At 38.2% G+C, this 12,197-nt stretch overlaps 1 protein-coding gene and 1 long non-coding RNA gene across 2 annotated transcripts in view; both read left to right on the top strand.

Moving 5' to 3' along the window:
* Positions 1–12,197, top strand: part of LOC138973458 (arylsulfatase J-like) — a 35,501-nt gene that overhangs the window by 6,369 nt on the left and 16,935 nt on the right. The gene's annotated exons all lie outside the window — the stretch shown is intronic.
* Positions 2,512–8,685, top strand: LOC138973459 (uncharacterized). Its single transcript, XR_011458027.1, has 3 exons — positions 2,512–4,553; positions 6,423–6,604; positions 7,037–8,685. It is a non-coding gene; the product is annotated as an uncharacterized lncRNA (long non-coding RNA).

The following is a 12,197-nucleotide window of genomic DNA, read 5'->3' as shown; positions in this document are numbered from 1 at the left end:
GTTGTAGTAGTAGTTGTAGTAGTAGTAGCAGTAGTAGTAGTTGTAGTAGTAGCAGTAGTAGTAGTTTTAGTAGCAGTAGGACTAGAAGACCGTATCGTGTCATGTGTATGCAGACACCATGGTGTGACACTCTCTGAGCCAGCACGAGGACGTTAAAGTACACATTTCAGATGGACAAAAAATAGTCACTGCCCTCAAAGAACAGGGCCGAGATTACTTCACACCCTTGTACCCAAAATGGGCATAGAATCTGTTTTGCTTGATATCTTGATTATGTTGGCGAAATATCTTCAAAGTTTCAAAACGATCCACCTAGTACTAGTAATTGCGAAAAACAACTGATTTGTTGTAGAAACCCTCAAAATGAACGAAAAAATTATCCCTTTTTGTGCCATGACGCCTGCGTCAATCGAGATGGTGTAACGCAAGAAATACACAATATATTCATACTAATTAAATAACCCGTTCTGAATATAGAACTGATGTCATTCCCCTTTCGTTTGTTAAATTTAGTGAATTTTGTCTGTTTTGAAGTTTTGTTGATTAATTTATTGGTAAAATACGTTATTAACGAGTCAGTTTTACAGGTACCCTAATTTAAGAATTTTTCAGGAGAACGAATCTTCAATCCGAAAAGTGTGCTAGATAGCATTAAAAGGTTCAATTAGTGACAATAGTATGAATGTTGAAGTCAGAGTACAAAAAGAATCGTACAAAATAAGAACAAGATAACAATGAAAATGAACTCACCAGTACGAGACACACGAACAATTAATTGAACCGGTTTCGACGATTGTCTTCGTCAGCAAATACAATACTAATACAAGAAGAAACAACAGAAAGAAAAAGAAGAAATCAGCAAATACAATACTAATACAAGAAGAAACAACAGAAAGAAAAAGAAGAAATCAGCAAATACAATACTAATACAAGAAGAAACAACAGAAAGAAAAAGAAGAAATCAGCAAATACAATACTAATACAAGAAGAAACAACAGAAAGAAAAAGAAGAAATCAGCAAATACAATACTAATACAAGAAGAAACAACAGAAAGAAAAAGAAGAAGTCAGCAAATACAATACTAATACAAGAAGAAACAACAGAAAGAAAAAGAAGAAATCAGCAAATACAATACTAATACAAGAAGAAACAACAGAAAGAAAAAGAAGAAGTCAGGAAATACAATAATAATACAAGAAGAAACAACAGGAAGAAAAAGAAGAAATCAGCAAATACAATACTAATACAAGAAGAAACAACAGAAAGAAAAAGAAGAAATCAGCAAATACAATACTAATACAAGAAGAAACAACAGAAAGAAAAAGAAGAAATCAGCAAATACAATACTAATACAAGAAGAAACAACAGAAAGAAAAAGAAGAAATCAGCAAATACAATACTAATACAAGAAGAAACAACAGAAAGAAAAAGAAGAAATCAGCAAATACAATGCTAATGAGACAATGACAAAAGGTGCCGTTTTCATGTCAGTATGTCCCAAATGACATCACCAGTACATTTTTCATTCTATCTAATCTGTTTTCGTTCTATTTTTTCTAATAACATGCGTTAACAATTGATTGCCAACTGGAATGGAAGAGCACAAAAAGTGTAACTTGATATGCAGTTTCTCTAGAGGGAAAAACATCTTCCACTTTCATGTCAGTGTGTCCCATGCAACATACATTTGCCAAACAGCTATGTGTAAGTAGATTATTTGTTAGTGGTATAGAAAATACTGATCAACAATCAAAGTCAGTTTTCACATTCATTTTCTACCTATTTCTTATTTGTTTATTCTTTTGGCAATGGTGAAATGTCAGCAATCGTGTGTCATTCGGGACAGTAGACATGACACCTGACCTTTTGTCACTGTCTCTAATACAAGAAGAAACAACAGAAAGAAAAAGAAGAAATCAGCAAATACAATGCTAATACAAGAAGAAACAACAGAAAGAAAAAGAAGAAATCAGCAAATACAATGCTAATACAAGAAGAAACAACAGAAAGAAAAAGAAGAAATCAGCAAATACAATACTAATACAAGAAGAAACAACAGAAAGAAAAAGAAGAAATCAGCAAATACAATACTAATACAAGAAGAAACAACAGAAAGAAAAAGAAGAAATCAGCAAATACAATACTAATACAAGAAGAAACAACAGAAAGAAAAAGAAGAAATCAGCGAATACAATACTAATACAAGAAGAAACAACAGAAAGAAAAAGAAGAAATCAGCAAATACAATACTAATACAAGAAGAAACAACAGGAAGAAAAAGAAGAAATCAGCAAATACAATACTAATACAAGAAGAAACAACAGAAAGAAAAAGAAGAAATCAGCAAATACAATACTAATACAAGAAGAAACAACAGAAAGAAAAAGAAGAAATCAGCAAATACAATACTAATACAAGAAGAAACAACAGAAAGAAAAAGAAGAAATCAGCAAATACAATACTAATACAAGAAGAAACAACAGAAAGAAAAAGAAGAAATCAGCAAATACAATACTAATACAAGAAGAAACAACAGAAAGAAAAAGAAGAAATCAGCAAATACAATACTAATACAAGAAGAAACAACAGAAAGAAACAGAAGAAATCAGCAAATACAATGCTAATGAGACAATGACAAAAGGTGCCGTTTTCATGTCAGTATGTCCCAAATGACATCACCAGTACATTTTTCATTCTATCTAATCTGTTTTCGTTCTATTTTTTCTAATAACATGCGTTAACAATTGATTGCCAACTGGAATGGAAGAGCACAAAAAGTGTAACTTGATATGCAGTTTCTCTAGAGGGAAAAACATCTTCCACTTTCATGTCAGTGTGTCCCATGCAACATACATTTGCCAAACAGCTATGTGTAAGTAGATTATTTGTTAGTGGTATAGAAAATACTGATCAACAATCAAAGTCAGTTTTCACATTCATTTTCTACCTATTTCTTATTTGTTTATTCTTTTGGCAATGGTGAAATGTCAGCAATCGTGTGTCATTCGGGACAGTAGACATGACACCTGACCTTTTGTCACTGTCTCTAATACAAGAAGAAACAACAGAAAGAAAAAGAAGAAATCAGCAAATACAATGCTAATACAAGAAGAAACAACAGAAAGAAAAAGAAGAAATCAGCAAATACAATACTAATACAAGAAGAAACAACAGAAAGAAAAAGAAGAAGTCAGCAAATACAATACTAATACAAGAAGAAACAACAGAAAGAAAAAGAAGAAATCAGCAAATACAATACTAATACAAGAAGAAACAACAGAAAGAAAAAGAAGAAATCAGCAAATACAATACTAATACAAGAAGAAACAACAGAAAGAAAAAGAAGAAGTCAGCAAATACAATACTAATACAAGAAGAAACAACAGAAAGAAAAAGAAGAAATCAGCAAATACAATACTAATACAAGAAGAAACAACAGAAAGAAACAGAAGAAATCAGCAAAGAGTGTTCTTGTTCTTCTCACCTTCAGTCTTTTGTTCATTTTCGTAAAAATTATTTTGCCGAGTTAAGTTAATTACACATTAACATGCTTCCATTTGAAACTTCGAGGTCGTCATCGTTCGCTCCGTCGGGCTTCAATTAGGCTTTGGGAGGGCTTCAATTAGGCTTTGGGAGGGCGTCAATTAGGCTTTGGGAGGGCGTCAATTAGGCTTTGGGAGGGCGTCAATCCACATTGAAGACCGAGAAGTTTCAAATGGAAGCATGTTAATGTTATTGTAATTCAATCTGACGACGATCTCTTTCCTGCTTTCATGCGGTTGTAAACAGACAGAATTGGTTCTGTTCTGTTCACACACTACATTCAGTCCACGTACCCGCAAGGGTCAAGTCCCAAGAAATATGTCTCTGTATTCCTATCCTATCACTCTGCTCCTGTTTTGTTTTGTTTTCACATACATTTTCCCTTCTTTTTTGACGGGTTCCTGGACAGCAAACTCTAAAACAAATTCTTGTCATCACAAAAGCGATCTTTGGAATTGACTGACGTAGTCCGGAAGATTTCATGCATCAACTTACGTCACGTATTCGACGTCATCCCTTCGCATACCTTATGGTCTCGGTATTTCGTTGGCCTTCATATTTCCTACTTGTAAAATGACCCTCAAAGCTAACCGAGACTAGTTGAGGTTGTTTCAATGCACCTCACCAGCAGGTTGTTAAAGGAAAAGTCCAAGGTTTAGGGTCACTTTTGATATGTTGACCCTCTTAATTCATCAACCACAAATGCGTGTGTAAAAATGAACACAGAAATCCAAAAAGTATACTTTGACTCGTTTTTGGTTGTTCTGAATCGTTCCATCGCGCGCGCAGTCTTGGCTCATGACCTTGTGCACATACGTGTGCTACGTCACGAGCCTTGAACAACAAACATGGCCGGCTCAAGCAGTGAGGAAGACAAGTGGAATACGGACCGGTTTTCAGCCAGCCTGAGGTTTTAGCGTGCCCGTTTGAGCCTCTTCGTCGTCAAAATGCTGGCGAGGCCACAAGGAACTGCTTGAAACAGAGCCAGCATAAGCGGCAATACGAAATGGTATGTGATTCTCTTTGTTGTGATGTTGACACACTACTAGTCCGTAGTCGCTACCTCTTGCATGCTAGATCTAAGTCAGGTGTGTTTTTCACAGATCAGTTGATGTGCTTCCACAGATCTGTAAGCATGTAAAGATCATTGATTTATGCTATTATTTCAGGCATCTGGTGTTGTTTATTTTCCTATCTTTAATCAAGGATTTCGTCCTTGAACTGCCCAGTTTAGAATAAATGTTTCCACAGTGATGTTCACACGCGACTATCCTTATTTTCTCTTGGAATTCTGAGTAATTTTTCAGTCACACAACGAAACATGTAGACAGCAAGTTAACATTGCGCAAAGTCTGTTTCTTGCGGACAAAACTGCAATTATCCTGGTATTTTTATTTGCGACAGTAAGACACTACATGACATCGACACCACTAAACAGTGAAACTTTTTTGAAATGGCGGTGGGCTGCTTTCATGTGCTAATACTAATAGTGATGCTGACATTTTTCTTGCGAAACGGTCAAAGGGAAGTAATAAATGAATTTAGTTTTTTTAAACGAGCACACGTGATTTCCGATCTCAAAGTCAAACTAGATCTGAAATCATAAGATTTTCTGAGCAGAGGCGAAACGCTGATGGCTAGTGATATCGCAAGCCGTTTTGGAAGCAAATAAGCACTGTCAGACATATGCTGAAATACGATTACAGCAGTCGAAACTTTTTGATCATTGATTTTTAGGAGTACGCAATATCGGACAGTCACACTACAAAAAGACAATGCGTTAGTGCATAGATCGGTATTCTCAAACGTCACGAACAGACAGTACGTTGCTACTATATTATTTTACTGTATTAACAAAACCTCACAGTCCCATTAAAGGCAGAGTAAGCCTCCCGTAAACCATCACAGATACGGTCAGGCTTTTACACACAGTACAAACACCCTTTCATTTAAACACTCACCAATTGAGAACATCCTAGGTGCCCTCCGTAAAGAGCGAACAATTTTCAAAGAATTTATTTTTGCGTGGTTTATCTTACCCCTGAGCCATCGTGAACCCGTGTGATCCAGTTTTCCCTTTTCACAATGCAGTCGTCATAGTTAGTCATTTGAATGCGACTCGACGTGAGCTTATCTACAATAGCACGTTTTTTTATGCACGAAACAACGGCTGTGGTTCACAAGAACTCTAGCGATGGCTTTTGACTGTTGAGAGGAACGGCGATTTGCACTGATAAACCGGCCGTCGTCTGCTACGACCCTTGCGTGACCCTGCTTCCGGGCTTTTCTTTTTTTAAACTTTCACAACTTCGAATTGTTCTGATCTTGTCTTGATGAAAAACGAATTCTTTTATGATTAAAGAATGTTTGTGTAACAAGCTGTCAATTTATTATTTAGATTTTAAAAGTTAGGTCTAGCGCAAAAACGAGGCGCCGTTGTTGTTAACGGAACAAGTCTACGAAAATAAATTCTTGGAAAATGTCTCACGCTCGACAGAAAGCAGCCAGGATGTTCCCGTTCGGTGAGCGTTCAAATGGAAGTATGCTTGTACTGTATTTAGACGCTCGGGGAGCTCTGTGATGATTTACGGGAGGCTTACTGTGCCTTTAAAAATGTGTGGTGTGTGCCGAAAAGCAACCATATGAGATTCAGTCAGTGGGACCCTGAATCTACCTGGGGTTAAATCGGGTTATTGACTCTCATTGCATGAATTTTTAAACTGAATATATACATTACATGTACTACTGTTCGTGTTGTTTTTGTGATCCAGTGCAATTTCTGTGTATACCTTAGAATCTCAAGGTAATTTTTGAACGGGGCATACAGATGATACATGTTGCCATGATCACAGAGTGATACGTGTATTTTGCTTATCAGGTGTCAGTGCAGAAACTCCAAGAGGGAACGAAATTCAAATACAATGTATCTGGAAAACCTGGATGAGGAGATAGACAGCCTAACAGCACATCCTCCTATGTTTGCTCGGACATCTACTACCTTCAAACTGCATACTATGCGTACACACAGGAATATGGACGACTCAACATTGATCAAAATGGGTAAGTAACACAACACAAACAGATGATTTCCATTATGATAGATTTATTTATCTGAAAGTAAAATTGACAACAGAGTGTACAATTTGTTTTCAAATACGAAAATATCACATTGGGTTAAAAAAAAACCACCATCATATATCATTAAAACTATTCTTTATTTCTAAACACATACATATCAGCATAGTTTATTCATGTAAACATCCTCATTTCGGTTCCCAGTCTATCTGAAATCAAGGTAAGATATATGCCCCAAACAAATAGCGATCACACAGTGCTTCAGCATGAATTTGAAAACCTGCTCTACGTCACATAGACACAGCGTGTCTTATGATTCTATCCACCCTCTCCAAACAAACACGTACACGTTTTCTCTGGTACGAATGTCTTAAAAGCTCAAACTAAGCTGCTGTTTTATTCTGTCTTGCTTTGCAGGAAATACAGGCACGTCGCTTACCCATAACAGGCAGCTGGTGCGCTAGCGAGTGGGGTTTCTCGGCAGAAGCATCAGAGTACCATTACCAACCTGTGCAGTCAAAACAATCAGAAATACTTTCCCAAACGGATGAAGAGTGGGGTTCAAACTCCCTGAGCTACAGAAGGCTGAAATATACTTTTACAAATCGTGTGACTGTGTTGAACAGATTCCTGCATGGTTTGAAGATGATACTGGGTTGTCACGTGGTCCGGTACATGGTTCACATTCTGCAACATTTTGTTCCAGACTTTTTCCACTGTTGGTCCACTCCTGCATCAGGTAGTCAGTCCATGAGCCGGTCAGCATAGCCTGTGTCCAGTATTGTCCGTTTGTCTGTTGCCTGAAACATGGTTGTTTGGAAGTAACTAACGATCTCTGCACACATTTTAACATGTGAATAAGAACAGAAAAAGTTTGTCAAAAGTATACATAGTTTAATTTGCATTTACTTCAAGGCCAGACTTTCTTCTCGTTCATTATTTCTTCATAAAGATTCTGGAAATTAACAAAATGTTTCCCCCTATCAAGGCCTCCTAACTTTTTTTTTAAATGCAGGTCGGTTTGTTGTCATCTGTGCATTACTTCCTCTTGCCACCCGTGCGGTCATTGCCACCAGGTATCTCAACAATCAAACCGTCTATACAGGCTTAAAGGCACGTCCTTTTTCAAAACAGGATTGCTCACTACACAGATCTGCGAAGACTTTTACATAGAAAAAAAAATCTCTTGACTTGAACATATACCAGGAATAAACATCCTGACTGGTTTTTGGAGCTGCCGGGATTTTTTTAGGGAATGTTTTACACGTGTGGCGTTAAAGAAATTAATTCATAAAATTCTACATTCCCAAAGAGAGTACCCATACAGAGTGTTCAGTTCTGGTATTTTTCAAAACGGAAGGATGGCCATATCCCATGTAAAAGCCTGGTAAGATTTGAGATTTTGAACTCAATCGTTTACACGGGAAGGGCTGTCCACTTAAGAGGACGCATCCATGCCTGGATGAGAAATACACTGATAACACAGAAAAAGCACGAGTTTAACCTGCATATTCACAAAACTGGTTCAGAGGCCCGGTAAAGGGAACACATGTTAGTTATTTTAAGAGAACATCACGAAGACCTAATTATTAAATTAAAGCCTTTCTGCACGAATGTACATCTTCTATGAATTATATTCTAAAACGCCACATGTGTAATTCATTCCACACACAAAATCCAGCTCCAAGAAGCAGTGAGGCTGTTGATTATTGGTATGTGTTCAAGTCGACAGATGATTTTTCCTGTGTAAACTGAGCCTTGGCAGATCTGATATAGTGAGCAAAGACCTGCATTTTTTTTAAACGTGTTCAGAGGCCTTGAAATGGTTAAACATTTTGTTTATTTCAAGTAGTCTTTATGAAGAAAAAATTAACAATAAGGAAGGCAAATGGGTTGAAATGCAAATTAGATTCCTTTTGACGAACTTTTTATGTTCTTCTTCACGTGTTACATTATGCGTACGTAGATCGCAAGATATTTTCGAAAAAATTCATAGATAAGCCAATCTGCAAACGGACACAAATTCACAATATTTATGAAGCCAATAAATTTGACTCAAGAACAAAGCTTATGTGTTTGAGGTGATGTGCATGGGTATGAATGTTGAATGAGTCCGTCAAAGATACCCTCCATGTCGCCTTACAGTGGAACCTACCATTAAAATGATACCACCTTAAATTACCTTGCTCTTTCAAATGTACTGCTTAAACTTCTTGAACATGCAACTCTTGCTGTCTACCATAAAGACCATCAGGTCAACAACATACTCGTGAATGTTTCGTTTTGGTCTATAATTAAAAATTTTCAGAAAATACCCTTTTATATATTTTTTATTCGGAAGCATACTAACTTTATTTGAAACTACTTCGACTGACAGATATAGTTTTGCAGGTTGACAGGAGGTGAGTTACGAAAGAAATTCAATCCATATGTCGCTCAGCACAGAAAGCATTTATAAACGATTAACATGAGTAGAAATGAACTTGTACTTGTTTTCATAATGTATTATTTGGATGGTATCTGTCAAAGACACTTTCTCGTTTTTTTGCAAAGCTAGAATAAGGCACTAATTTTCAAAACAAAACAAAAATCTTACGATGAATGGCACGTTGGTTTTCTCCTGTGGTGATTCTGGACGGTAGGAACAGGACTGGTCAACAGTTGCGTTGTGATCACGGAGAACCGGGAAATCTGGAATGGTCACGGTGTCAGTGTCTAGTGACCTGTTCTGACCAGTGGCCGTGAGTGATGATGAAAGGTCTGGAAGTAAAAGAAGAGAGAAAATGAGTGTGAGTATAAATCAATTCGAAAGTATGCTTCTGATCTATACAGTACACTGAACATTTAGACACCCTCTGGAAGTCGTCTGGATGTGTATCCATGTTGTAGCAATTAGACTGGTTATGCGTCTCTCAGTCAATACAGAAAGATTAATTCCCTGCACAATTCGTAATCTTCTTGTCTCTAGCATGCAGGTCTCTGTTTACCTTACCGGTTGCACATCCACCAAAAGTTTAGATCTGGTAAAAATAGCATTAAACCATGATTCCAGCAAACGCTGCCAATTTCATGAATTGATATCAGGGGATAGTTTGCGACTGAATAGAATAGATAACGTGACACACGCATTGTCTTACGTGTCCACAACCCTGACTACTTTTTACTCTTACTCTTAGCTCAACTCAGACCGTTCTGTAACTCTGTAGATCTAGCCTGTGGCGCATCTGTACTCCAGCGAATATCAGCTGGGACTGCTCTGCACCAATTCGTATTCGCTGCGCAGCAAAACAATGTCACATGAATGCATTGTATGTATGTGTTCTGCGCGAACTTAGAATCCGGTTTCATTCTAGAATGGACCGGGTCCAGGTTAGAATTCTAACCCTGCGCAAGTACAGGGGTGCCATTCTAGAATGAAACCCTTGTTGCTGGTCCATTCTAGAATCGGCCGTGCACAAGGTTGGAATTTGGGTCCAAGTTGGAATAGTCATTTCAGTTAGACTATCACACAGCCAAAGCCACAAATGTGGATTTTCTGTTTGTTTTTGACTCACATGCGAAGCAAAAGTGAGTCTATGTACTCACCCGAGTCGTCCGTCCGTCCGTCCGTCCGTCCGTCCGGACGTCCGTCCGGAAAACTTTAACGTTGGATATTTCTTGGACACTATTCAGTCTATCAGTACCAAATTTGGCAAGATGGTGTATGATGACAAGGCCCCAAAAAACATACATAGCATCTTGACCTTGCTTCAAGGTCAAGGTCGCAGGGGCCATAAATGTTGCCTAAAAAACAGCTATTTTTCACATTTTTCACATTTTCTCTGAAGTTTTTGAGATTCAATACCTCACCTATATATGATATATAGGGCAAAGTAAGCCCCATCTTTTGATACCAGTTTGGTTTACCTTGCTTCAAGGTCAAGGTCACAGGAGCTCTTCAAAGTTGGATTGTATACATATTTTGAAGTGACCTTGACCCTGAACTATGGAAGATAACTGTTTCAAACTTAAAAATTATGTGGGGCACATGTTATGCTTTCATCATGAGACACATTTGGTCACATATGATCAAGGTCAAGGTCACTTTGACCCTTATGAAATGTGACCAAAATAAGGTAGTGAACCACTAAAAGTGACCATATCTCATGGTAGAAAGAGCCAATAAGCACCATTGTACTTCCTATGTCTTGAATTAACAGCTTTGTGTTGCATGACCTTGGATGACCTTGACCTTGGGTCAAGGTCACATGTATTTTGGTAGGAAAAATGTGTAAAGCAGTTCTTAGTGTATGATGTCATTGCTAGGTTTAGTTATTTGACCCTGAAGGTCAAGGTCATGTAAAGGTCAAGGTCAAGCATGTGAGTCGTATGGGCTTTGCCCTTCTTGTTGTTTTTTGTGTGTTTGGTTGGGTTTTTTTTCTCGGGTTTTTTACACTTTACTCAAAGACATCGTGAATTGGGATTGTGATGTTCTGAAAGTGATTACGATTTTGAGAGACACTCAGCACTGATCGCTACGAACGGAAATTTCCGGACTGACAGTGTTTTGCCGATCTCGCTTGTAACTTTTAATCTTATTCATATACATGAAGTTGGTCTTCTGAATTGTGAAGATATAATGTCAACTTTTTTTTAAACCTGTGACAACAGCTCTATAACTCACTCTGTCCTTCTGTTGTCTGTCTGTCGGTTAGTCGGTCTGACCGTCTGTCTGTCTGTCTGTCAAAAAAATTGTCAAAAACCGGACATTTCCGAGAGGGAGACAGCGCTGACATTGCAAGCGGCCGCAACCGGCTCTCATCACAAAAACAACTGCCCTGCAAACAATACCGCCCTGGTAGTCCCCCTTGCTATGGTCTGCCTTTGTTTATTGCGTACTCAGGAGTGTCAACTTTCTTGACATGACATGACATCGCAAGATCGCCAAAGGATTTTTTTCAGGGGTAGACAAATCAGCCCCATTTTATCAAAGGGAAGGTGCAGGTGGAGATAATTCAAGGGAAGACAACTCTGTCTTACCTACAAACATTACGGCCCCCTTTATTCAAGGGTTTCATTCTAGAATGGCACCCCTGTACTTGCGCAGGGTTAGAATTCCAACCTGGACCCGGTCCATTCTAGAATGAAACCGGATTCTAAGTTCGCGCAGAACATATGCATGAAAATAAAAGCATGTACTCTGACCTTCAACGCATTCCTTCTTGTGAGATAATCCGCTGTTCGTATGTCGCCTCGGAGTTTCGATGGCTCGTCGTAATACTGCCCCTCCGGACTTTTATGAAGGGAAGACACTGCCAGGGGTCAAAACATTTGTTTCAGGGATGAAACGCCAACTTTTGTGCTGCAGAAAAATGGCGAAATCTGTGTCCAGAAAGTGCCCGACACTTTGAAATCTGCACGCTTGTGCTGCACACATCTCTTCCATTTCCACAAGAGACTCAGAGTTTTATGAGGGAAAGTGTGCTATGAAATGCCTGGGGACATTGACGAGTTGTTGCAGTTTGCGGCTGCTCTCCACCGAGGCATTCTTTTCGGGCATACAGTGGTGACTTTTCTGTGTGAAAATCAAGCTGGTACT

Source organism: Littorina saxatilis, linkage group LG8 (genome assembly GCF_037325665.1).
Source record: "Littorina saxatilis isolate snail1 linkage group LG8, US_GU_Lsax_2.0, whole genome shotgun sequence".
Lineage (NCBI taxonomy): Eukaryota > Metazoa > Mollusca > Gastropoda > Littorinimorpha > Littorinidae > Littorina > Littorina saxatilis.
This window is presented reverse-complemented; position numbering and strand designations above follow the sequence as displayed.